Source organism: Danio aesculapii, chromosome 3 (genome assembly GCF_903798145.1).
Source record: "Danio aesculapii chromosome 3, fDanAes4.1, whole genome shotgun sequence".
Classification (NCBI taxonomy): Eukaryota; Metazoa; Chordata; class Actinopteri; order Cypriniformes; family Danionidae; genus Danio; species Danio aesculapii.
Window position 1 is genome coordinate 28,884,425 of NC_079437.1, and position 26,634 is coordinate 28,911,058.

The 26,634-nt window shown below is 35.3% G+C and overlaps 1 protein-coding gene across 1 annotated transcript in view; it reads left to right on the top strand.

Moving 5' to 3' along the window:
* cacng2a (calcium channel, voltage-dependent, gamma subunit 2a) overlaps positions 1-26,634 on the top strand; it is a 135,939-nt gene that overhangs the window by 88,376 nt on the left and 20,929 nt on the right. The gene's annotated exons all lie outside the window — the stretch shown is intronic.

Below are 26,634 nucleotides of genomic sequence, written 5' to 3' on the forward strand. Positions count from 1 at the left end.
TTGTAGATTTAATTAAAAAGCGGATAAAAGAAATTTAAAAAAATTAATTAAATATGTAAATGAATAATTGAAAAACAATATTGTGAATTATTGTAGCTTTTAGAAACTACACCACCTGACAAAAGTCTTGTTGCCTATCCAAGTTTTAATAACAGAAAATACTTCTAGTTGATCATTTGGCATCAGAAGTGGCTTATATGAACGGCAAAGGCCTCTAGATTATGCTTATTTTATCAAAATAAAATGTTCATGCCTTGATTTTTAATTATTTAATTAGGACAGTAAGGTCTGACTTTGCTTAGATAAAAGTCTTGTCACTTAACAGAAACAATGTACAGTATAGAATATAAAGACATGGTGCAGTGAAAAAATAATAAATTTTGTGTATGACTCCCATGAGTTTGGAGAACTGCATCCATACATCTCGGCAATGACTCAAACAACTTATTAATAAAGTCATCTAGAATGGCAAAGAAAGCGTTCTTGCAGGACTACAAGAGTTCACCAAGATTATTTGGATTCATCTACAATGTTTCCTCCCTCTTACCTCAATAATGTTCATATCTGGTGAATTGGCTGGCCAATCCCAGAGCACCTTGACCTTCAGGAACTAATGTGGAGGCTGAAGTATGAGAAGGAACGCTGTCCTGCTGAAGAATTGGCCTTCTCCTGTGGTTTGTAATGTAATAGGCAGCACAAATGTCTTGATACCTTAGGCTGTTGATGTTGCCATCCACTCTGCAGATCTCTTGCACGTTGCTATACTTAATGTAACTCTAAACCATGATTTTTTTCTTCACCAAACTTGACTGATTTCTATGAGAATCTTCGGTTCATGCGGGTTCCAATAGGTCTTTGCAGTATTTGTGATGATTGGGATGCAGTTCAACAGATGAATCATCGTAAAAATCTACCTTCAGCCACTTTTCCAAATGATCAACTAGAAGTCAAGTTATTATTTGTTGCTCTTGCAACAGGGATCGACGACAATACTTTTGTCAGGCAGTGTATAAGAATGCAGCATATTAATTCCTGTTCAAAAAATAATTAATGTTTGCGTTTTTACTACAAATGTAATCAAATTTAAATATTACATTAATAATTTTGTGTAATTTTAGCTGTCAACTATAAACAAAAAGGTGCTTAATAATATAGTCCATGCTTAAACACTGTTTTATTAAATAAAAAATGCATTAAATATTAAACTAATCTTAAAATTATATTATCGCTGTTTACAAAATAAGTATCTGCTTTTTCAGTTAAACTTGTATTGAAATATTTATATTAGATTATTTAAAAATGTCTGTATTATTCCATCAAATATGAATATATCTGTTAGGCCAAACATACTAGATTTATTTGTTTTTAAAATATAATAAAATATTTAAAAAACTGATTAATAATGAACAAAAAAGCTTAAATAGTGTAAAGAATTTGAACTTTTAGCTCCCAATAAGGATATCTCACATTCCAATTGTCATTTCACACATTTTACACATAATCTACAACAAACTCTCAAAGGATTTGGCAGATTTCTCAGGAAAAATCAGCTTTGAAAAGTTCCGGTCCAGCTTACTTGCCAACTGATGCTGGCAAAGAAACATCGCTTTCACTAAATGAGCTGTATTTCAAGTATTGTCCAAGTCTCGAGTTTGTTCCACCTTTGTTTGCTTTCCTCATGCTGTTCAGCTGTGCAAGGTTGGTCTGTTGTCTCGGCAGGAGAGTGTGAATGTTTCCACACTCGCTTTAAACTCTCCGGCTCATACAGTACAACTCAACTAGGCCCAATTACAGCACACTGGCTCCATCGTAAACACACAGCATTGATTTCCACTCTTTTTTCGTCTGCGCAAGCAAACTCGGCAAGCGAGTGTCAAACAAGCCACACGCATCAATCCTAAACTCACAACCAGGACTATCAGTTACTGTCATCAAAACAAGAGCCTGAATTGACCGGAAACAACATGGTAACAACCGAGAGTAATTAAAGATTCTGGAAGTGTTGTGGAGAAAGACAATATGGCAGACCACTGGAGAAAGAAGTAGGTTAATCTAAAGGGACAGTTATGTCCATCTGCACTGTTTTTGGATTGTTTGAACAAGAGCAGAAAAGTCAATAGAACTACTGACCAAGGAAGACAAAAGATGCTAATTTAACAGTTTTAAAATGACATAAAAACACAATAAGCAAGTTTGTGTGGAATATTAGTAGAGTTGAATGCACATTTTCAATCTGAATATATAATGTAATTAATTACTGTGATGAATTTTCATTAGTCATTACACTTCAGTGTATTATTTCTTAATAGCTTAATATGTTTGTGCAAATCATATGGGTTTTGTTCAGGATTCTTGAATGATTAGAAAGTTCAGCATTTATTTGAAACTTGGGAATGTCAAGTTTAAGACACCTATAAGACACTCTTTAAAACAAACAATCTGAAGTGCTGGAGTAGAAAAATGGATGAACCCAGTTTTTTTGGTTGCCATGATAATAACAACATTGATTTATTTAAATACGGTTCAATAAATAAGATGCCACTAACAGGTAAATGGAAATATGAATTATGTAACATGCAATTTTTAATGAATAATGTAAAATGATGAATATATTCATCAAAATGCTCAAATGCGGCTCATATCCGCGGGGCGGAGGATCATGATGCCGGCTCAGCATCGTGATGTCTATTGGCGATGGATGATGGCATCGTCTATCGATCAAACCCTAAATAAAGCTTTTACTAGGCTCTAGAAACATTCTTGCAGGTGTGTTGAAGCAAGTTAGAGCTAAAATCTGCAGAACACCAGACCTCCAGGACCAAGATTGAGAACCCCTGCAGTAGAAAAAAACTGTATTATATTGTCAATACCTAAATATATGTTATATGGGTAAAAAACGATTTTTCTTTTAAACCAAAAAATCATTACAATATAAATAAACAAATTTTCCATGAAGATATTTTAAATTACACACTGTAAATACACTGAAACTCAATTTTTGATTAGCAATGTATTGCTAAGTACTTATTTTGGACAACTTTAAAGGCGATTTTCTCAGTATTTAGTTGTTGTTTTTTTAAACCCTCAGATTCATTCATTCATTCATTTTCTTTTTGGCTTAGTCCCTTTATTAATCTGGGGTCACCACAGCGGAATGAACCGCCAACTTATCCAGCATATGTTTTACGCAGCGGATGCCCTTCCAGCTATAACATCCATACACACTCATTCACACACATACACTACGGACAATTTTAGCATACCCAATTCACCTATAGTGCATGTTTTTGGACTTGTGGGGGAAACCGGAGCACCCGGTGGAAACCCACGTGAACCCACTGACCCAGCCAGGGCTTGAACCAGCGACCTTCTTGCTCTGAGGCGATTGTGCTACCCACTGCGCCACCGTGCTGCCCACCCTCAGATTCCAGATTTGAAAATAGTTGCACCTCAACCAAACACTATCCTAATATACATAAAGGGATCATGCCTTAATGATGTATAGATACCAATAATAAAAATGGTTTTGTGATCCATGGTCACATTTTACTTAAACTATAGCAAATCGCTTTTGTGCCCAACTTGACCTCTCTCTATCACAGCCTAAATGCCCTGAATCCCACCTTCACCAAGATAATCAAGATGGAAATGTGACTCAACACTAATTTTGTTCTTTAAAATGTACAATCATTGGCTATACCACTCTACATTAAAGTATGACTACTTCTAACACTCAGCCATAAAGACATTTAAGTAAAATAAAATATAGGACAAAATGTAATTTTTGACACTAAAATCGAGCTGACTGTAACACAAAACAGGACACATTTTCACTCCACACTCATGATTCCATGTAGATTCTTTACATGGTCAAAATTATACTTCTATGGCATCAAAGCCACATAAATGACTGATCCAAATCAATATGCGACAACAAAACCAGTCATGTGGAGATTTGTAGAAATAACCAAAACTACATTCATGCCAAAATTATATAAAAATATGTAGTAAAAAGCATGTTGTTCCATGAAGATATTTTATACATTTCCTACTGCAAATATAGAAAAACTCTATGCTTGATAAGTAAATGCACATTGCTAAGCACTTCATATACACAAATTCAAAGGTGATTTTGTCAGTATTTTTTAACCTTTAGATTCCTGATTTTCAAATAGCTCAGCCAAATATTGTCCTAATGAAGCATATATCAACGAACACTTCAACTTCAAACTTAATTCAGTTTTCAGGTAATATATAGATGTAAATAACCAAAAAAAATTACAAAAGCACGCACATCACTTTTAACTGGATGCTCAGCCAAAACGTAAAAAGTGCAAATTATATATTCCATATTATATATTATATACAACACCAAAGCTCCAGAAATGCAAATTTATTGAATTAAAAAGGCTGACACAAAGCTTGTAACGTTTCGGAAGTCCTGTTGTGCAGCATTTCTCAGTTATGAGACATTCTAAGAATGCTGTTTCTCTGGAATGTTTTAAGAAACTTCTCAAGACTCACCTTTCTACCGTTGCTTTTAACTTGGATTGATTATTTTTGTTAATTCTATCATCCAATTGTATTGAATCCTTCATATTTTATTGTTTTATTGTGGTCTTTTTTTACTGTTTTTATTGTTCTGCTTTGTTTGCCTTCATGCCTGTTAGCGCTTTGGGTCTGAGAAAAGCGCACTATAAATAAAATGTATTATTATTATTATTCTGTCTCCACTCGACAATACAAAGGGATTGAAGTTGTGAAGTATCCACGTTGGGGGGGGGAATCTTAACAAATTTCAACAAATTCCAACGTGACGCTTTTTAGATTTTTACTGTAAATACATTGTCTCCAAAAGGTTTAAATGAGGAGTTTAACATTCGCCCTTTTCTTTAATAATTCTTTAATGTTTAATTAGGTGTTTGGGTAAAGGGTTTTTTGGCTATAAATGAGCATTTTTCTGAGCCTCCTTTGTTTATGTTCAGTTATTTCACTTTCAAGACAAATTAGGCAATGAAAATTACTTTTTTGTCACTTTAAAAGTAAAATAACTGAGGCTACACACAGGAGTCAAAGAAAATGCTAATTTTAGAAGAAAATGTCAAATGGCATTTAGTGGTTTTAGCATCTAAACTCTTCAGTTATTATTATTAATTATTATTTAAAAAAAAATTAAAAATTAAAAAATATATATTATTAGTTATTATTAAAAAAAATTGTATTTGATTTAAATATGTAATAATATCTATACAGTTAGATGCACGCTTAAAAAATGAAGGTTCTAAAATGTCACACAAGAATCATTTAGGTTTTCTAAAGAACCCTTCAGTAAAGGAACTTTTTGTGTGTGTGAAAAAGATTTTAATAGTCTAAAGAAATTTCTATTCCACAAATTTTCTAAGAATCTTCAAGAATAAAATCTTCAAAGAATTTTTCCACTCTAATGAATCCACAGTCAAATGTAACGACATTTCAGATGTTAAACGTTCTCCATGGAACCATTAACACAAGCAAAGAATGTTGAAATTTTAAGAGATAGCCTTAGTATCACAGCTAAGAAATCAGGGTTATCCTTCAGAGCATTTGCTCATACAGTCAGAATCATTTAACCTACTTAACCGAGCAGCAATTGGTTAGATGATGATATTAGATAAAAGACCATACAATTATCCCAGCACAGAGCCTTCTTCATGCATCACCCCAAACAGGTGGTTGACCTGCAGTAATTGACTCTTCACTGAGCCTGTCATTATAGCTCATGCAGTTAAACAGCGCAGGTTACGCAGTTATGCGGCAGCATTGACCCCATTGCGCTTCAGCGTTAATTGACGCTGTCATAATGATGCATTCGCTTTCTGAGCGCCCGAGCCTCGGTCTGACCGTCTGAGTCGAATCTGTCCAACCATGTCTTGCACACAGGGCTGTTATATGGTTGCTGGACCGGTCACATTGCGTGCAAACTCCACAGTTAAAGGCTTGCCAGTGAGTCTCGGAGCTCTGGGGCCGGTTTCACCAGCTGTGCGCGAGTTGAAACTTAGCCTAGTTTTGACATAAAAAGGCACTAAGATTCAGCTTTAACTTACATCAGGTTACATCGTACTGCTTACTATTTTTCCCTTGCACCATTAAACATACAGTAGTTATGCATATGACCAGAGGTAGTGGTTGAAATAAAATAGTAGATTGACTAAATTATAAAACTGAGCTCTTATTTTACATGACAGGCTTTAATCAATTAGCCATATGAGATATTTTTTAAATTAGTATACTTGTTTACATTTGAATTGTGTAAACCACTGATTTACATACAGTAGAATTCAAATGAAGCAAAAATATTTTATGGTTTTGATGTAGATGTGGTGTATCAATGTGGTAAGTAATTAAAAATGAGAGAAATGTGGATGATGTGTTGAGATGATTGACAGGGCAAGTAGAACAACAAAATAACAGCCCATAAATGATGAAGTAGTATATTCCAAAGCTTGCACACACTTCTGTCACACATTTACAATTTAGTGACTACATTTAGGGCGTAGTACAAGGAAAATAGGGAAGCAGCAATTGTTCAATTTTTGTGTGATTCACGCAGGTGAGTGGGTTTGACAAACCACCTGTAGAAGACACTCTGTTATGCACCAGACACATTCACTCACACTCATAAGCTCCCCATAGTTTTTTGGACAACATTGTGCAATTCTGAGTGTGTCCCACTCTCTCTAAAAAAAAAATTAAACGAATCGCCAATTTTGACTTGTCATAGCATTTATGTACTGCAACTGGGCGATAAAATCGGTATCGATATTCATTGACCAAACACCATTGTCAAAATTGATAAATAAAGATTCGGTATGTAGTTTCGGTATGAAGACTATAGTTTTATTAAAATGTGGCTGCTGAGCACGTGCCTTGGAAGCACTGCCAATAAGCTTAGGGTGTAAGTTTGTCATTTCAAATGGAGGCGTGTGACTTGCACGACACGCACATGGTGTGCAAGTGGCGCACACGTGACGTGACTGCGATTCATGTAGGTAGAACTAACCAATCTGCTTCACACTTTGTATGGACTATACACATTTCAGTAATAACGACAGGCTAATTACCTCAGACAAACACAGCACACCCAAACACTGCAGTGCTTTTTATGTTTCTCCATAAACTTGCATCGGAGCTGCAACAATGGATTGTCCGTTTGTCATCCTCTGAGAAAACAGTTGATGGTGGGCTAGTTACGAGAGATGCCATAGAAAATTGTGAAGGAAACCACGCACTCACGCTTGTCACTTCAGGTCAGAACAACACTTCAGGTCAGAACAACACACGCATAAATGAGTGCCATGTAGCAGCAGTGAGGAGATTTTAAATAAAAAGCATGTAAGGCTGTCGCCAGAGTGGCTTTTTGGTTTCTTTTCTTGCGCATCCCAGCCAATAGCTCCCATCTTAAAGATTTTTTAGCATAGTGGGTAATGTAGTGACTCAAATTCACAATTTGCAATGTTCAGTATGTATTTGAATAATGATGCTTGGTTCCTTTACTTGAAAGCTCAGATTTGATTATCATAATATGTTTTGTTTACAGAGTTTGAGGTTTACTGTTTCATTATTATTCACACCTTACAGATGTTCATCTACTTTTACCATTGCACACACTTAGTAACATTTTATTTATCAAGTTTAAGAGTCTCTTTAACACTTATGTTTATTTTATTAAGAACAGATGAGATATTTTATTTAAATAATTTTGGTTTTGACTATTAAAACTGCTTGCCTTTGTACTTTTGGTATTGGTAAATTAAAATAAAGTGGTTAAATAACAAAAAACCCTAATATACCTAAATGTATAGTTAAAAAAATAATTAAAAATTATGAATATCAAATTATATGAAACATGATATTGTGATACTAGATTTTTTTCCTCTTTTTTTTTTTTTTGCAATTGCCCAGCCCTAATTTGAAGTGATTCTTTTATCTTCACTTGTAAGTTGCTTTGGATAAAAGCATGTGCTAAATGGAATAAATAAATGTAAATTTAAACATCAGAGAATGTTTTTACAATTTATATTACATGCAAAAAGTCCCTATTTTGTTACTAGTTTGCAAAAGATGGATCTTCAATTCATACAGCCTGGAAAAAAACTATCAAAAATCAAGCCTATTTAAACCTTTAAAACCCTTTCATGTGTGTCAATGCCTACACTATTAGGTCTTGTGCAGTCTTTCATGTGCAATATATTGATAGAATAATAATGCAACCACTGTGTTATTAGTAATTTGCAAAATTTATTAATTTAATGTTTATATAAAATTTAAATATGATGCTATATCACAAAATATTTATTATCCTACCGGGATGATGTACTAAAAAATGACTTTAGCAGCCTGTTCAAAATATTTCAAATGAGCTGAAACAACACAATTCTTAAGTTTTTTTGGGGGGGACAATGTAAATGTTTTATGTTCAATCCACTTAAATTTGTACAAATGATTAAGTAAACTTAATCAATTTGTATTGGGGCAACATGAAGGAATTGTGTGGAAGCCAACATTTTTACAGTGTGGAATGACACAAAGAGAACACCATATAATGTGACTACCATATAATGTCACTTTATAGGGAGCTTATGACCTACTAACAATTTTATTCCAGAAACATTTGTGCAACTGAATAAAGTATGAAGTTGATCACAAACTGCATAGCTGTTACTAAGCCTCTAGTGTGATCTAACAATTTAAGTAAGAACTTCTGCTAGTCTGAAACATATGCAGCAGTAAAGACAGTTCTGATGACAGTGGTCCAAACACAAAGGATACCCAGAGAAAGCCTTCGATATTTGGACTAGAGGACCAGAACGTGCTGACATGACATGCACGCCTGGACAGAGAACTACTGCAGACCTTGCTCGCTCTAAGTATGTGTGCACGTATATGAACGCATGTGTGTTTGTCCTTTTCCTTAGCTGCAATTGGACGAATAGGCCGCAACGCTCCCAGTGGCTTGTGAATTAGGACACTCACTTCCATAAATATTTCAGCCTCTTTCTTATATAGGTCAGCTTTCTGTCTCTCTCACTTTCTCTCCTCTTCTTCCAACTTCTCTTCTCCTTGTCGGTCTCTGTCTTTTCCTCTCAGACATCTGTTCTGTATTACCTCTGCTCACCGCCTGTGTACTGGGTTAAAGCAGACTGTGGGAGATCTACAGCGGGCTGATACAGGACCGTAGAATTCAGCAGGAAGCCATGAGTGCCTTATATACAGTTGAAGTCAGAATTATTAGCCCCCCTTTGATTTTTTTTTCTTTTTTAAATATTTCCCAAATGATTTTTAACAGAGCAAGGACATTTTCACAGTATGTCTGATAATATTTTTTCTTCTGGAGAAAGTCTTATTTGTTTTATTTCGGCAAGAATAAAAGAAGTTTTAAATTTTATTAATAAGGTCAAAATTATTAGCCCCTTTAAGCATTTCTTTTTTGTTGATAGTCTACAGAACAAACCATCATTATACAATAACCTGCCTAATTACCCTAACCTGACTAGTTAACCTAATTAACCTAGTTAAGCCTTTAAATGTCACTTTAAGCTGTATAGAAGTGTCTTGAAAAATATCTAGTCAAATATTATGTACTGTCATCATGGCAAAGATAAAATAAATCAGTTATTAGAGATGAGTTATTAAAACTATTATATTTAGAAATGTGTTGAAAAAAAATCTTCTCTCTGTTAAACAGAAATTGGAGGAAAAATATAAACAGGGGGACAATTAGTGGGTATATAATGAGTGTTTTAGTTAACTATTAATACCAAGATGCTATGAACCATATATTATTAAAACTGTATTGTATAAGAAATATATCAGTATATAAAAATATATCTTTAAATAACAAAAATAACAGACAAATTACTGGAGCTCACTATTTGTACCCAACTATGACCACTTCCACTACTGAGAAACCCATGAAAGCTCATGGAAGATATTACTAATAATAAAGTCCCTTTAAGGCAAGTCATTTCACTCGGCGGCCATCTTTGAAACGCCTCTCGGGCAGTGTGCTCGGGCATTCAGTCTGAATGGAGAAAATTCAAATTCTCCAAATCTGTTTGCCAAGTTTACGATTACATTATATATTTGAAATCACCAATAAAATTAAGCAACATCTCTCTTATAGGTTTAGTTTCTAAACCGAATCAAACAAAATCAGCATATTTTCAGATAGCCCAAGCTAATGCACATGTGCACTCGAAAGTAACGAGATCACAACACCAACCTCATTTATGGGAATTCTACACATTATCATCCTAAGCATGATGATCGTCTGATCACACTGCTCTACTGAAGTAATTCACAAATTGGTCTTGATGGCGAATCTCCACCAGAAAAAACAGTGACTTTTTGTTTACAAGTTTGTGAGTGTTGGAGTAGTTGCTGTCATGTGATGTGCGTTTGACAGGATGTAGTCATTCAGACTACAAATGTCTGTGAAGCAAGTATTCACTGAGATTTCAGTGTGGTTGTTGACCACCTAAACTGTCAAAAAAGCACACATCTGGTCCAAGCTTTTCCACCGGAGAAACATCAATCTATAGCGATCAATGATTGGCTCCTGAACTAGTAGGCGGTGCTTCATTCGCCATATTGACCGTTACACTTTTCCCTATTCAAAACTATACGACTAAAGGCTGGTACGCAGCGGGATGCTTTTCGTTTGCGTTTATCATCAGCATATTTCGAGACATTTTTCCGCATTCAAGCCCAAGGCGATTTTCACTGGCGTCGAGCAGAAGAGTATGCAAAATCACCCCTTGACGTTAGATGACGCTTAATGAAAAACAGAAAGACCCCAGTGCAAAGGGTGGCGCTACACAACTTTAAGCTTATGACACCCGCTTGTAACACAAGAGAAGAAGAAGATAGAAAGTTGACATGCTGGTTGTTGAAGTTACTGGCGATTCGAACAAGCATGGATGGTTCAAGTAGCAGCTCCAGCTCTAGCAATGAAGAAACTATTATTACTCACTAGTGTAATAAGCAGCTCCACATTCATATAGCCTCTGGGCATCTCTTCAATGTGCACTCGCATTGACAGTTTTGAGCTTGAGCGCCTCCAAGTGGTGTTTACTGTAACTTCAGCAGCTCCGTACAAGTGAACAAAAGTGCCAATCTGATTGATGGAGAAGGTTTTTACGCGGCATGTCAAACCAAAACAACGAGCGTGAGGTGTTTCTTTAAAAATGACGCTTTTATGCCACATTGGCGCTCTTTATTTAGTCACAAGGCAGTTAACGTCGATGACAAACATGAGCAAAAAGCGTCCAGGTGTAATGGGCCTTGGCACGTCTTGTGTATTCTATAGTTGTGTAGTCTTTATATAATAAAAAATGGCAAAAATGGTTAAACTACTTGCTCAACAAACAAGTTCAATTCAATTCAATTCACCTTTATTTGTATAGCGCTTATACAATGCAGATTGTGTCAAAGCAGCTTCACATAAAAGGTCATAGTAAATAGGAACAGTGTAGTTCAGTTTTTAGTGTTTAAGTTCAGTTCAGTTTAGCTCAGTTCAGTGTGGTTTAATAATCACTACTGAGAGTCCAAACACTGAAGAGCAAATCCAACGATGCGCAGCTCTACAGATCTCGAACCATGCAAGCCAGTGGCGACAGCGGAGAGGGAAAAAAAACTTCACTTATTGGCGAAACTGAAAAAAAAACCTTGAGAGAAACCAGGCTTAGTAGGACCATTTTAATTTCTCCGCTGGCCAAACGTCTTGTGCAGAGCTGCACTCCAGCGGCGGAGGCTGGAAGCTGGTCTCAGCGAAGACTCGTCTGTCTCTGGAGCGTCACAGGAATCAGTCTCATGTTCTCCACTCTTCCATGACCATCGCAGTAGCTGCTCAGGATACGGCCTGATCCAGGATATGGAAACCTTGGGATCATCTTGTCGTTGGTCTTGGATCGAATCAGTGACTCTGCATAGTCTGAGGGCCTCGGGAAGAGTATCCCCAGGTGGAAATGGAGAATACAGAGAATAATTAGCGTAGCTGCTGTTCATAGTGTATATAAACAAGATGCAGAATCCTGTGTGGGAACCCGCTAAGTGGTGCACTGAGTGTATGCTTTACTGAACAGATAGGTCTTTAATCTAGTTTTGAATTGGGAGAGTGTGTCTGAGCCTCGGACGTTATCAGGAAGGCTATTCCAGAGTTTAGGAGCTATAAATGAGAAGGCTCGACCTCCTTTACTCGACTTTGCTATTCTGGGTACTACCAGAAGCCCTGAGTTTTGAGATCTTAAAAAACGAGTTGGATTGTAGCGAGACAGAAGATTGGTTAGATAAACAGGAGCTAGATTATTTAACGCTTTATATGTACAAGTGTTCATGACAATACCTAAAAAGAAGAATAAGACAATATAAAAACATCAGTTTGCAACAACAAGCAGCATAATGAGCTGTTTTAAACGACTAAAAATAGAAAAAGAAGATCAATAGTAGTGATGAATGCTAGTAATGCTAATCTAAACTCACCCTGAATACACATTAAAGTGTTTTTCTGTGATTTTTATTTATGCAAGCATGAAAGCAAGTACCTACACAATCATGTAGAGATAGTATAGTAGTAGCAAATAAATAAATAAATCTACAAAGGACATCTGCAGAATTGTAGATGCCATTTTTGCTAGTATCATGACTTGTGCTTAATAGACACCGGTTTGGATGCACTTCATCTCCAGCGCTCGTGAAACGGTTACGTAAGAAATCTGAGCCTCAACCGAGGAGCCACATTAGTGAAGTGACACATAAATGATGTCACAGAGAGCGTCACACAGTTCACTGATACACCAAAGAATTGACGTCTATTGACACACACACACACACACATAAAGACGCAGAGAAATAAAATAATAATAATAAAACAGGTCAGCGTTCACTGCCTGTAAAGACGTATGTATATTCATGTCTGTATTTTTAGACCCAAGCATTTGCATACTTACATGCGAAATTACAGTATGGATTCATGCACATTTGATTATGAAGAAATTATGCGCTGTTTTTTTTTTTTTGAGCACCCACAGGCGCGCACTGCTCGCTGAGGGTTATCATGAAAGAAATATCAAGCACGTAGTAACAGCACATCATCTGCATATGCATTTACAGCATACACACACACACACACACACACACACACACACACACACACACGCATTTGCTATCAGTGTTAGACTTCGTTGTGCTGGAGTGATCACGGGTGTATGCAGTTCACACATCCACACACTGTTATATAAGAGTGCTGAAGCATTGTGAAGCGCCAGTGGGTTTTTAGATCATGCCGTGTCAGAGCTGCAATCTTCCACAGCGCTAGAGAGGACCGAGGGGGAGGGGGCGACTGAAAAGAAGAAATAAGAGCACTGAGAGAGGGGGAAATTTTTGGAGACATTGAGCCAGCTGGTTGAAGGAACTAGAGGGTGTTTAGAGAAGGATGAGAGAACAAGGTAATATAAAAGTGAAAACAGATCAAGTTATTTTGGTTGAATCGGTTTTTACATTATGGTTGCTGATTTGTTACTTCCTTCTTATTTAATTGTTTTGGTATTAGTGACAGAATTAGTTGTTAGATTTTAGACTGCTGTGGTTTAAAGAAATGATAGACAGTGACGATTAAACAGCAGCTTTCATGCTAATTTTCTTTTTTAACTTTCATGTTATTTTGTAACAGCTGCCAAAGTTTAATATTAAATCAAACAATATTTTATAAAGAATATTAGTATTTATCATTATATAAATATTATAGTATTATTCCTTAACTTTTTCCTTTGTTTTTTATTCAGCATGGATGTAGTAAATTGATTGAAAGTGACAGTAAATACGTTTATAATTAGGGTTGGGTACCGAAACGTAAGGTACCTATGTAATCGGTATGCACTGGGCCGAATGAATTTCAGTGCCACTGGTGCTGTGACAAGGATGTAAGCATCATCAATGTGTACATCAAAGGCAGACATAAGTACACGTTGTGTCACACCATCTCTAAACATTTAATCATAAACAACTTTAAGGGATAAGGACACCGTCTGCGATGTTAAGCACGTTTGTTCTTGTAGCTTAGGGAATGCATGCACGTAGGCAAAGCACACGTTGTGAGTGACTCTCAGCATTCATCCACATTCTTTATCGCGCTTATCAAATTTGCTTAAAGTAAGCATTCTAAAGTGTGGCTATATTTTACTAGAAGAGATTCTGACACATGAAGCATATGCTTTACAAAAGTTTTACAAAAGTTGCGTGTAAGGAGGGAAACACGCCAAGAAACATGTGAGGCTCATGGAATAAATTTAAAGGCAGAGGAATGCACCGTCTTTGACAGCTTGTGACATCATCTGACACTTTCACTTAGTTCGTTTACATGGACACCAATACTCGGACTTTAATATGATTAAGACAATAATCTGATCAAGAGTCTACCATGTAAACAATTATTTTTGATTACCTTAAATGACCACAGATACTCGCATCATGAAATGCAGAGATTTTTTCTTTACATTCGGCGTGTGGTATCAAATTACATTAAAACAACACTCTTCCATCAGTCCTTACCTCAGTTTGTTACGGGGTATGAACAATATGTTCCTGAACGTAAGTGAAAGTGCCAAACTGCAGTTAATGTTGAAAAATTAAAAATGAAACACCTGAAGTTACATGAAACTCCAGTGGAAAGGTGGAAAACGTGATGACAAAATGGCGTTAAATGATCTAGGTGCTATAACATGTAAAACAGGATCATGCAAGGAACATTGAAAAAGCAACTAATGTAAACACATTAATCATATTATTGTCTAATTCAGATTAGGGCAAATGATTACTCATGGTCATGTAAACTTAGTCACAAGCCCCAACCCTACAAAAAAGGTGTTCGCTGATTTTGATGACAGCCTTTCCACAGGTTAGTTGTAAGCTGATCTGATGTTAATTTCATAATGCAAATCTTAAAGTCATGCTAACAAACAAATGATCAAAAGAAATATATGAATTCAATTCAATTCAAATATATAAATATGAGTTGATGTGTACTTTAAAAAACTTTCATTATATTGTTCAATTAAAATATTTTTTTTTGTCAAATAAAAGATTTTTCTAGTCACCCACCATAATTTTGTGGCTCTAAAGTATTGGTTCAGCCCCCCTTTTGGCACTGGTAGCATTTTAAAAGTATCGATTTAGCACCAGTATCGAAATAACCCCAAATGATATCCAATCCTAATTATAATGTTACAAAATAGAATAAACTGTTATTTTGAAAACATATTAATCATAGAATCCTGAAAAACAACCAACACCACACTGAAAAAAGTGTTGCATGCAAAACTGTAGCAAACAATTTATTTGTGTTGAATTTAAACAAACAAATTAAATTTAATAATGTTCAACTTAATTTGTTTATTTAAATTCAGCCCAAATAAATTGTTTACAACCACTCAACGTAAAAAATTGAGCAAATAAAAGGAATCATCTTTGAATAATTTTTTTCAATGCATTTTCAGAAAAAAAGAATATTAACATAACTGAGCATCAAATCAGCATATTAAAAAGTATTTATGAATCATGTGATGTCACATAAGAGTAAAATAACAATGCTGAAAATGTATTAATACAGGAAGTTAAGTATTAATACATTTAGCAAGTATAATATTATGTGCATATAAATGCTGCTTGGAGACCACAAACATTTAAGTTTTTCATTTATTGCACTTTAAAAAATCTAAAAGAAATCTGTGAAAGACCTTAAATGCATCCTAAAATATGAAATATGAAAAACGTGTCATTTATTGTGCAAAATCCCAAATGATACTATTAAATATTATAATGAATCCATTATAATACTGTTTCCGGGTCCAAGCCGCTACTTATTTGAATTGAGAAAATAATTGTTTATGACCACTTTTTAGTCCTATCACTCATTAAAATGATTATGATACGAAATCATGGAGTACACAACAGTCTCTGGACCTGCTGCATCACAGACCAATATTTTAACAATTTATAAAAAATTTAACACTTTCTGACCATCGAATATTAGGCATGGATATATATAGCGATCGTGATTTTCAAAAGTATTACATCGCTTTATTATTACCATTTGTTGAGTCTCTCTATACAGTTGAATAAAGCAATTGGACCCGGAAGCCGCTTTGTATGACGTCACACTTAACAAGTGGATATTACATACACTTAATATTACAAACATTACTTGGAAAGTATTTAGTTAATTGCTTTAAAATATATATATAATTTATTTACTTATTTTTGTCATTTTCATTTTCTTTTATGTAATATTATACAGTTGAAGTCAGAATTATTAGCCCAACTTTTAATTTTATTTTCTTTTTTAAATATTTCCCAAATGATGTTCAACAGAGCAAGGAAATTTTCACAGTATGTTTGATAATATTTTTTCTTCTGGAGAAAGTCTTATTTGTTTTATTTTGGCTAGAATAAAAGCAGTTTTTAATTTTTTAAAAACATTTTAAGGTCAATATTATTAGCCCCTTTAAGCATTTTTTTTCGATAGTCTACAGAACAAACTATCGTTATACAATGACTTGCCTAATAACCCTAACCTGCCTAATTACCCTAATTAACCTAGCTAAGCCTTTAAATGTCACTTTAAGCCTTATAGAAGTGTCTTAAAAAATATCTAGTCAAATATTATTTACTGTCATCATGGCAAAGATAAAATAAATCAGTTATTAGAAATGAGTTATTAAAACTATTATAATTAGAAATGTGTAGAAAAAAATCTCTCCGTATGCAAAAATAAACAGGGGGGGCTAATAATTCTGACTTCAATTGTATATTCTGTAATGTTCTTTTAATTAATTAATTTATTTTTTGTCATTAAACGCTCTAAGGTATCAGTCTTAAACACTGTAAGGTATTAAGTTTCTTTAAAGCAGTCTAAAGTATCAATGTCTGTTTGTCTGTCACCTTCGTGGGCACGCGGTAAAGCCAAAACTGGCTGTGACTGGCTGACCCAGACACACACACACATACAGACGCACACACACACATTGCCGATAAAATCAATGAGACTGGCCGAACAGCAGCGGGTCTGCATGTGCCGAGCCTGCAGTAGGCTTGCTCAAGGCAGAGGATGGGCTGGTGGTTTCTAGACACCAATGAAACTGTCCGGCACTCCAGCCTGAGTGGTCTGACCATCAGAGCAAGCAGGAAATAATGAATCCACATTCCCTCATCACCTCTTTTTTAACCTCTCTCTCTCCTACAGCCGCTATCTGTCTCTCATTTTCTTACTCCAAATACAACAATCTATCATATGGCTGGCAGGGGGGATGGGGCGCATGCCACTGAAGCCACCGGGCATGAAGTGCGCACACACGCACACACACTCTTAGTAAGGACATTTCATAGACTTCAACTGATTTTAAAAATGTTTCAAATGTTTTTCCGCTGAAAAAATAAGGGATTACTTTTCATTTTTAGATCATTTAATTACAGTAACTTATAATACACTTGCCTTAAACACTGTACATAAATTCAACAGTTCTTAACAATCAGTTCAGATGCATATTTTGCAGAGTAATTCTATTCTATTACCTAAAACATTTAACAATTTAATGTGCTTAAAAAACTATGAATGAGAAATTAGTTCATGACAATCTAAAGTAGAAATTCAGTGCAAAGTAATTGTAAAAACAATATTTAGCTAAATTTTTTAACTAGGATTTTTTCATCATCGTCAACGTCATTTATTTGAAACATGTTATGGTTTGATACATTTACAGTTTAACCCATTCGGACCCTGTGTCCATTACAATGGACAGGTTTTTTTTTTGTGGTTCCTGAGCATTTCATGAACTTTAGAGCCTGCAGTCCATGAGAGTGGGTAACTGTCATCCAATCAAATGGCGGTAAGGCTCGGCATATTGTAATTTGAAAAAAATCCACTACACTGAAAAGCAGCATGCCACCACTTCACTCCAGACCCAGACGTAAGCTACATGTACAATGTTTTTATTCAAATCTCTTGATGTTTGTGCCAATATTTCATAGATATATTTTGTATGCAAAAAAAAGGGGGGATTGCACTTACTAATTAAAGTTTAAAATCTTTTGTAACATTGCAAGCTTTAGATTTTCTAGAAGCTTTTGGGATTTTTTTTTTGTCCATTAGGATGAATAATGAGTTTAAAATCTGTTACTAAAATTAAATCTCCAGTAATACTGATTGAACTTTTATAACTTTTAAATATTATATTGATGCACTAATTCATTGCTGAAACAATTTCAATTGCAGAATATATAGATCTTGAAGATCTTGAGCACATAGCAAATGGAAATATCTCAGATGGCATTATGTGGAGTAATGAGGAAGATGAAGATCTGTTATAAAGAAGGCGCAATCTATACAACAAAAACATTCTTTTTGTATTTTATGTTGGTTTAATATATATATATATATATATATATATATATATATATATATATATATATATATATATATATATATATATATATATATTTCTAGATTTTTTTTTCTATACAGCTTAAAGTGACATTTAAAGGCTTAACTAGGTTAATTAGGTTAACTAGGGGGGTTAGAGTAGTTAGCAAAGTTATTGTATAATGATGGTTTATTCTGTAGACTATCCAAAAAATATATAGCTTAAAGCGGCTAATAATTTTGTCCTTAAAATGGTGTTTAAAAAAATAAAAACTGCTTTTATCCTTGCCAAAATAAAACAAATAAGACTTTCTCCAGAAGAAAAAATATTATCAGACATACTGTGAAAATTTTCTTGCTCTGTTAAACATCATTTGGGAATTTTATTTTATTTTTTTTAATCAAAAGGGGGCTAATAATTCTTAATGGCTGCTGAATTGTTATTATTTGGTCTCATTTAAAAAAGCCTCAACTACTGTGAAATCTTACTTTTACATTTTTCGGAAACTTTGAACATAATCTGTGTCTGAAGGGGTTAAAATGTAAGTGTTTTTAAGTTTTTAAAGAAAACTAAAAGGTTGTGTTTGACTCAAATGCAAGAATTGAGAGTTTAATTTCTATTGTCTATGCACTGAGATTCAAGTAGATTTTTAGTATTTATAGTTAAGTAAATAAATTAACTAAGTTGCCTTTGGGACAAAGTAATTAAAAACTTCAAATAAATATAATTGTAATGATGTAATTTTTGGAGTAAACTACACTGATTTGGTCAATTTTGAGCCTTTTTAAACTGGTGAGAATCAGTAAATGTCCTCACTAGTTGGTTGTCATGATAGTTCAGTAAATAAGTGAGGATCTTTGGCCCACATAAACTAAACCAATACACACATACGCACACACATAAAACACAAACGCACATAAGAGTCCAGGCCACTGGCTGTGTCACCTGATATGACATCGCTGAGCCTATAGAGCGCACAGCTGACTGGCTCATGAACATAAAAGAGAAGGCCATGCTCTGCTTATTGATATGTGAATTGCATCACTGTGTACTGTACCGGATTCCAGCACCACCAGGATCCCACATTCAAGACTGAGAGTTAACAAATGTTGGATGATACTGTACATTGCCACTGATTAAAGTGGAGCTCAAAGGATATATTCAACATTAATATCTCATACATCAATATCAATATCTCATTCTTACGCAAATTCATAACATTTTTTGATTTAGTGCCTAATTCATATAAATGTGTACAATCTACAATTGACTACAATATGTTCTTACCCCAGGGACGGTTAGGGTCAGGGCTAAAGTAAATGGCATTTCTTGAGAATGGCCATGAAGCACATATTTATAAGATTTTATAAAGTTTGGGGGAAACCCTGGACCAGTAAATTTGGTTTAATGCATGTGATGAAGCGTTGGGTTACAAATATGATATCCTCTTGCCAGGATTACAGATTGTCACAGCTCTGATCTGTGTAGGAGCTGTCTCACACACTTATACTTGAGGTACTTCTTACTTCCAAAGCGTTCTCAGCATAATTGTGCAATCTTGAGAGCAATGCTCTCCACTTGCTTTAAAAGAAAGAAAGTGTCAATTGCTGTAATGCAGTACTGTCAGTGTGCTTGTGACTGCTTGCACTTACTCAGAAGGCTGTGACAAGAAAAGATTTAGCTTTGTGGTTTGCTGTATTTTTTTTGTTTGTTTGTTTGTAGTTTATTTTTCCCTCCACAGTAACTACATAAAATATATTATTATTATTTTTATTTTCCAGAGATGGGTTGCGGCTGGAAGGGCATCCGCTGCGTTAAAAGATGCTGGATAAGTGGTTCATTCCGCTGTGACCCCGGAATAATAAAGGGGCTAAGCCGAAAAGAAAATGAATGAATGAATGAATATTCTTATTATTATTATTAATATTATTATTATTTAAAACACATATAATTTTTTAAGAAACTAGGTCAAAATTGCTAGCCCTCCTATGATTTTTTTACTCTTTATTTCCCAAAATATTTCCCAAGTGATATTTGGAGAATATGTTTAATAACTTAATAACTTTTTAATAACTAATGTAGGAATCATGGTGGCGCAGTGGGTAGCACAATCGCCTCACAGCAAGAAGATCGCTGGTTCGAGCCCCGACTGGGTCATTTGGAATTTCTGTGTGGAGTTTGCATGTTTTTCCTGTGCTCGCTTGGGTTTCCTCTGGCTGCTCCGGTTTACCCCACAGTCCAAAGACCTGTGCTATAGGTGAATTGGGTAAACTAAATTGTCTGTAGTGTATGTGTGTGGATGAGAGTGTATGGGTGTTTCCCAGTGATGGGTTGCGGCTGGAAGGCAATCCACTGCATAAAACATATGCTGGATAAGTTGATTCCACTGTGTCGACCACTGATTAATAAAGGGACAAGTACATATAATTTTTGTAGTCATTCTGTAAGATTTAGGCTTAAGTTGGTTAATTAAATTAAAGTTATTGGATAACAGTGGTTTGTTCTGTAGACAATCAAGACAAATATTAATAATTTCTTAAGGAGGCTAAAATTGTTTTAAAACTGTAAAAAAGAAATAAATAAAATAAAACTAAAATAAATAAATCAGACTTTCTCCAGAGAAAGAAAAAATTGGAAATACTGTGAAAATGTCCTTGCTCTGTTAAACCTCACTTGAGAAGTATTTGAAAAAGAATAAAACATTTACAAGAGGGCTAATAATTTAGCCTTCAACTGTATAAACATGTAAGCAATTATGAGCTAAAATGTGTTACAAAAAATACTGCAAACAGAAAATCATGTTGTACATAAAAAAAAAAACTTTCTAATTATGCATTCAAACAAATCTCATTTTGTCAGCAGCCAGCAAAAAAAAAAAACAACTAACACATAGGGCTCTATTTTAATGATCTAGGTGCAAAGTCTGAAGCACATGGCGAGTCAGAATCCACTTTTGCTATTTTTAGGACGGAAAAATACACTCTGCACCCTGGCGCATGGTCTACCAGGGTTGTGCTTATTCTCTTAATGAGTTATGGGTGTGTTTTGAGCATAATATGCATTAAACCAATCAGAGTCTCGTCTCCAATTTCCTTTAGGAATCAGTTGCGTCACGCCGTGGCACCTTTGCTATTTACATGGCGGACTTTGTAAGTGGAAAAACAGAATGCATCACTAGCAAGAAAACCGTTAAACAGACCATCTGCAGCATGAGGATAAAGAACGAACCTACTCCATTTGGCCTCTTTACTTTCTCTTTACTTTAGTTTTACTCGTTACTCCTTTACTTTAGTCCTTTACTTTCATGAATAAGGAAACAATGTTGTATGCACTCTACTGAAGACATCCATCAACCTACATATTTAATTTCGTTTGTTAAGCACAAAAATTTGTTTCAAAACTATTTCTAAATTCAGTTCTAAATTTCCGCAAACGAATAAATGAACAGTAATAAGGAAGTGTGGTCAAAAAGCTGAGTTTATAATTTTAACCAAACACACGTCCTATTCTTATGCCCCATATGGTGATGCAGACATCAGGTGGACAAATCTAAACTTGTTTTTATTAAAAATATATAAATATGCATATAATAAATAATACTACTAATTATAATAACATTATATAACATTATATAACATTATACAACTGCAAATTGTCATGAATAATCTAAAAAAAAAAGCCCCCATGAGCATGGAGGCAGTGGTTTTTATATTTATGTAGAAAAATAATAATTTTTGTAACATTTTAATCCTTTGTTTTCATCTTTAAAGATGTTTGTGAACTGCTGCACATCCTGTCTGTATAAAGCTATGTGTAAGCGTTTTGGACCTGAAGACAGGCATAACTAACACACTCTGCACTGGACTTTAAACCAGCTTTTAGTTGGTAAATGGCGCAGTCGATTTCAGTTCCTTAAAATAACAATGCGCCAACAATGCGCCTTAACATACCTCCTTTATAGACCAGCACACCCCAAAGTATCCACAAAGTGGTGCAAATGGATTTACTATTTAAACAACATGGCGCAATACGTGAAAATTAGGATTGCGCTGGTCTGAAAATAGCAACAAATCGCACCAAACACTTACTGCACCAGATGTACGATAGGGCCCAATATCTGCTATTATAGTGAACACGTCATGAAAAACAGTGAACTTGGGCTCAAATAATACTTTTTTGGCAAATATTACTTACTTCATGAGACTCTTTATGGGATAACAAAGCTCCACATAACAAGTGCAACACAGTACCAGTAAGTTTTGTAAGCTACATAAACAGACATAGATATGTAATGCTAATATTCAAATGAATAAGCTTTCACTATATTTCAAGGTCATATTGTGCTAGGAACACTGTGGAAATAATCAATCCTTTGATAATCTGGTCCATAATTACTTGTGTTCATTTCAGCTGAAAACTGCATTAAACTGTATACAGACATTTAAGAAGTTTGTATCAGAGTGAGATAAATGGTTTAAATAAAAGGAACACTCCTTTATAACAAACAATAAAATAGGCTCATTTTACAACTCCCCTAGAGTTAAACAGCTGAGTTTTACCATTTCTGAATCCATTCGGACGATCTCTGGGTCTGGTGGGAGCAGTTTTAGCTTAGCTTAGCATGTCATTGTATTGTATTAGACCATTAGCAACTTGTTCAATAATTACCAAAGAGTTTAAGTACTTAAAGCATAGTAATTCTCTAGTTCCATATTGTGTACTAAAACTAACGGAAAATGAAAAGTTGCTATTTTTTATGTCAATATGGCTAGGAACTAACTTCTAGCATAACAATCAAGGAACTTTGAACCGTGACTAAAAATCTGCTAACTTCTAATTCCACTAAAAAAGTGGAGTGTTCCTTTAAGGTCAGATAAATATTTTTGCACGTTTAATACGTAGATGTGATGATGATAGTGTCGCAGTGTGTACTGTGTGTGTGTGTGTGTTGAGAGGGCAAGGTGCCGGGGCAGGGCTAGATTAATAAGCGTTTGTAGTAATTAATCAATGTGCCTGCAAGCTAAAGCACCTGATTAGCATGACCCTGTCCTGCACATCAGCACATTCAAGCCTGTGGGAGGCTGATTAAGTGTGAATGCTAATTTTCATCCACAATGCCGTCAATGCGCTTGAGAGAGAGTGAAGGAAAGATGAAGAGCCACAGATTGAACAGAAGTTCAAAGACTGTCAAAAACAAAGTGTCTACATTCATGTGAGTGCAGCTTCTGCTATTGCTATGCAGTTGTTCACAAATTATACATGGCTGTTGTGAGAGTCTATCCATGAGTAGCAATAGGTATTGACTAACTGATCTATTTTCACACCTGATTACAAGTCACACATAACTGCATTGGTGTACAAGTTGCAGTTTCTAATTTCATTAAAGGCTTAGTTCACCCACAAATGAAGATTGTGATGTAGTTCCAAACCTTCATAAGATAAGATATTTTTAATAAAATCCGAAAGCACTTTGACCATAGACAGCAAGGGTCCAGAAATCTTCAAAGTCCAGATATTGCCAAAAACATTGTCAAAAGAGTCCATCTGTTACGCTGTTCAAAAAGGTATTTTCACTATGAACATATCTTTTTGTGCTAGAAAGTCATACACGCATGACTTTATTCTGCAGTTTCTTCTTTTCAGTTTGCTTACACTAACTTGAATTTGCCAATTCAACGATTCAAAATCATATTTATACCTTTATAAATGTTTTTTGAAAAAAATGGTGGCACTTTTAATACTTTTTTACATACTGTATACATATTTATAAAGGTGTTGTTGACTTAATATTTCAATATATACATACAGTCAATAGACACACACACATACATTAGAGAGACCTCTAAGTTTATCTTAATGTACACTCACTGGCCACTTTATTAGGTACATCTTACTAGAACCAGGTTGGACCTCCTTTTCCTTCAGAACTGCCTTAATCCTTCATGGCATAGATTCAACAAGGTACTGGAAATATTCCGCAGAGATTTTGGTCCATATTGACATGATGGCATCATGCAGTTGCTGCAGATTTGTCGGCTGCACATACATAATGCAAATCTCCCATTCCACCACATCTCAAAGGTGCTCTATTGGATTGAGCTCTGGTGACTGTGGAGGCCATGTGAGTTCAGTAAACTCATTGTCATGTTCAAGACACCCACGCTTTATGACAAAGTGAGTTATCCTGCTGGAGGTAGCCATCAGAAGATGGGTACACTGTGGTCATAAAAGGATGGACATGGTCAACAATACTCAGGTAGGCTGTGGTGTTGACATGAGGCTCAATTTGTACTAATGTGTCCAAAGTGTGCCAAGAAAATATTCCCAACACCATTACATTACCTTTATATCAGCTGGAACCAGTCTGGCCATTCTCCTCTGACCTCTGGGATCGACAAGGTATATGTGCCCAGAACTGCTGCTCACTCAATATTTCCTCTTTTTAGGACCATTCTCTGTAAACCCTAGAGATGGTTGTGCGTGAAAATCCCAGTAGATCAGCAGTTTCTGAAATATTCAGACCAGCCCGTCTGGCACCAACAACCATGTCACGTTCAAAGTCCCTTAAATCACCTTTCTTTCCCATTCTGATGCTCGGTTTCAACTGCAGCAGATCGTCTTGACCATGTCTACATGACTGAATGCATTGAGTTGCTACCATGTGGCTGGCTGATTAGAAATTTGCGTTAATGAGCAGTTGGACAGGTGTACCTAATAAAGTGGCCGGTGAGTGTACAAGTGTGTGTGTGTGTGTGTGTGTGCGTGTGTGTGTGTGTGTGTGTGTGTTTGTATTGACTGGTGACTGAATGTATTGAAATTTAAAGCTAACAGCACCTTTATAAATATATATTTAAAATAAAAAAAGGGAAAATGGTATTCAGGTAAAACTGTTTTATCAGTTTATTTTCAATATCAATTTGGTTTTTAGAGGACCAAATTGCCATTTCAAGAAAACGCTTTGATGACAGATATCAGAACATTACAGGATTAAAATAATAATAATAATAATAATAATAATAATATTTATGAACTAACAATTTTATGCATACTTTAAATCCAGATAAACAGAGAATTTACAAGTGGTGTCTTAATTTTCACACACACACATAAGCCCAGCTCCAATACTTTTTTTAGAAGACTAGATACATTTTTTCCCCCAGTGATCTCTTTGAAAAGCAAAAATGAAAGAACAGATTAGTAATGTAACTAAAAAGCCTAGAGGAGAGCCTCTGATAAAAGCCCCATTTCAGCAGCTCTATTAGAAGGCGACATAACAAAATATTAATAATAATAATAATAATAATAATAATAATAATAATAATAATAATAATAATAATAATAATAATAATAATGGCTCCTTTCTTTTCCTTGCTTCAGGCTTGACTTACCCCTGACTCCTTTCTCCTCTTTGCCCATTCCACCATGTTAACAACGGCCCCGCAGGCAGTGTTTCTGCTCCTGACAGACCCTCAAACGCTACACAGGGCTTGTGTGAACATTTCCCTGTGCTGTGTGCCAGTGTCATGCCTGGAAAGTCTGGGCAGATTGCCGAAAGAGACGCGCTTACCCTGGGGCATCATTATCAGCGCAGCTCCCCAGGAAACCAAAAGCCCAAAGCCCTCGCTGCTCAATGGCCAACATAACAGTGAACAAAGAAAATATGCATAATAATCTGCAAATTGAGGAAGACTGCGTGTTAGATGACATTTTACTGACTGAAGCCACAACTAATGTAACAGTGGATTACAGAAAAAAGTACATCCACACCAACACTGAATCAAGATTCATAGGGCTCAATTAAAATGGAGTGATTCATGCAACTGTTTAGCATGCTTTACTGCATTCTTTTGTGGAAAATATGCAAGAATATATATAGAGCTCCTAACCGGACATGGTGATTAAAAAAAACTGGGGAGGGAAAAAAAGTTTTTGTGTTTGTGTAACCTGTCAGTCCTACACCACCCAAACCACTCTAAGCTAGGATCGAACTGGCGATTCTTTGCATGGGAGTCTAGCGTCTGTCGCTAGAGCACCTTTTGTGGAGGTCAGAGGAGTGACCTGCATAGCACTTTACTAGCTGGCCTTCATTAGCTAAAGCTCACTCCCATCCAGGTCACGGCACCATTGTAACCAGCTGGTCCTACACCACCCAACCCGATCCAAACTGGGACCGAACCAGCAA